The sequence below is a fragment of the Pseudochaenichthys georgianus genome, chromosome 16, assembly GCF_902827115.2.
Source record: "Pseudochaenichthys georgianus chromosome 16, fPseGeo1.2, whole genome shotgun sequence".
NCBI classification, from domain to species: domain Eukaryota; kingdom Metazoa; phylum Chordata; class Actinopteri; order Perciformes; family Channichthyidae; genus Pseudochaenichthys; species Pseudochaenichthys georgianus.
Genome location: NC_047518.2, coordinates 44,931,297 through 44,933,796, shown reverse-complemented (window position 1 = coordinate 44,933,796; position 2,500 = coordinate 44,931,297). Strand labels below are relative to the sequence as shown.

The 2,500-nt window shown below is 38.2% G+C and overlaps 1 protein-coding gene across 1 annotated transcript in view; it reads right to left on the bottom strand.

Annotated features, from left to right (window-relative positions):
- Positions 1 to 2,500, bottom strand: part of bmper (BMP binding endothelial regulator) — a 50,669-nt gene that overhangs the window by 8,199 nt on the left and 39,970 nt on the right. The gene's annotated exons all lie outside the window — the stretch shown is intronic.

The window sequence follows — 2,500 nt, the reverse complement described above, 5'->3', positions numbered from 1 at the left end:
CCTGGAAAGTGACAGGTTCAAAACCGACTGTGTGTCTTTTGGCAAGACCCTCGTCCCCTGCAGGAAAGTGGATCTAACTTCCATCATGAATCTGTCGTAAATGTACGAGACAGATCTGACATATCTCCTTATAACACGTATCAAAGTAATCGAAGCTGCTCAGGAATGGGAAATATAACGCTGAAAATGTGTAACTGTTGATTTTAAGTGAGTAAATCCGACAGTAAATCTGGCTGTTGTCGCGAATGGCAGAAGTTTCCATATCATTTGACAGCTAACGCGGCTCGTCAGATGCTCATTAGATTACTAATGTGCTAGAAGAGCACTGCTTTGTTTTGTAGAGGAGCAATATAACTCTTATAGAATATAGTCCCGGGTGGGAAGTGTGTCTTTTGGCAAGACTCCAATCCCCTGCAGGAAAGAGGATATCACTTATATCATAAATCTGCCATAAATTTAAAAGACAGATCTGACATATCTGCTAATAACAAGTATCAAATTGACACAGGAACGGAAAAGTATAACTCTGAAAACACGAGACGTTCACATTTGAGAGTCTTATCTGCGAGTAAATCGGGCCAGCTTCGTCGGTTTGAGGCCTGTTTTTAAACCTTCCTCATGCAAGAAGTTCCCTGACAGCGACCGTCACACTTCAGCTGCTCGTAAGGTCAGTCATTTCCTAAAAAAGCATCGTTCTTTTTCAGAGGAAGAACAGGTGTCCGTGTGTCTTTTGGAAAGACACCGATACCTGCATGAAAGTTGATCTCATCATAAATCCTCAGACCTGTCATATCGGCTGATGACAAGTATCTAATTGATCCTAAGAGATGCTGGAAACAGCAAACGGTCAAATTTGAGTCAGTAAATCTGCCAGTCGCTGTTTTCAGTCTCTCTGCAAGTGACAGAAAAACGTTCCGCCTCTAAGAAGAGTATTTGACAGCGAACGCCACATTTCAGCTTCTTGTAAGATCATCAGAGGTGGGAAGTAGTGGAGTTCAAATACTTCGTTACTGTACTTAAGTTTAATGTTTAATGTTTCTGGTATCAGTACTTTACTCCACTACTTATTTTTCTCACAACTTTTTACTTTGACTTCTTACATGTTGAACCCAAATACCTGTACTTTCTACTTCTTACATGTTGAACACAAATACCTGTACTTTCTACTTCTTTCATGTTGAACTCAAATACCTGTACTTTCTACTTCTCTCATGTTGAACCCAAATACCTGTACTTTCTACTTCTCACATGTTGAACTCAAATACCTGTACTTTCTACTTCTCTCATGTTGAACTCAAATACTTGTACTTTCTACTTCTTACATGTTGAACTCAAATACCTGTACTTTCTACTTCTCACATGTTGAACTCAAATACCTGTACTTTCTACTTCTTACATGTTGAACTCAAATACCTGTACTTTCTACTTCTCACATGTTGAACACAAATACCTGTACTTTCTACTTCTTACATGTTGAACACAAATACCTGTACTTTCTACTTCTTACATGTTGAACTCAAATACCTGAACTTTCTACTTCTTACATGTTGAACTCAAATACCTGTACTTTCTACTTCTTACATGTTGAACCCAAATACCTGTACTTTCTACTTCTTACATGTTGAACTCAAATACCTGTACTTTCTACTTCTTACATGTTGAACTCAAATACCTGTACTTTCTACTTCTCTCATGTTGAACTCAAATACCTGTACTTTCTACTTCTCTCATGTTGAACTCAAATACCTGTACTTTCTACTTCTCTCATTTTCCAAACAGCTGGTTCCTTTAGTCTGAATGTGTGTTGGTGCGTGGTCATTATTCTTTAGAGTCACTGCGTGCCTATTGATTTGAACACGATCCGTGTATCCATCACTTCCTGGTCTTCTCTAAAGAAGAGGGACCAATGGAAACGTTGTCATGTTGCCGTTGTTCAGCATGGAAACATTCATTAGCTAACAATGACATTATTGTTCTATTAATATAAAGGGAGGTCAGGTACTCTTTAAAACAGCTGCTAGCTATGGGTACTTTTTACTGAAGTACACTTCAAAGCCTCTTTACTTTTACTTGAGTAAAGAAGTTTAGTCAGTACTTCTACTTTCACCAGAGTATTTTTAAACACGAGTATCTGTACTTCTACTTGAGTAAAATATGTGTGTACTTTTGCCATCTCTGAAGATCAACTATTTTCTAAAAAGACACTGTTGTTCTAAATAGGAAAAACCTCATTGTCATCGAGAAGTCGTGAAGAGGACAGGTGCAATAAGAGACATCATCCCCTGCATGAAAGGGGATCTGACTTCTATTATAAATCTGACATTAATGGATCAGGTAAACCTGAAATATCTCCTGAAAACAAGTTTCAAACTCTCCTGAATTGCTCACAGAGGGAAAATAAAACTAGTGAAGCAAAGTCAATCCTCCAGTAAATCAGGCTTTTTGAGTCGTTACGCATGTGAAGTGAAAATGATGGAGTTAGTCACGGGCTGTAAAGAGT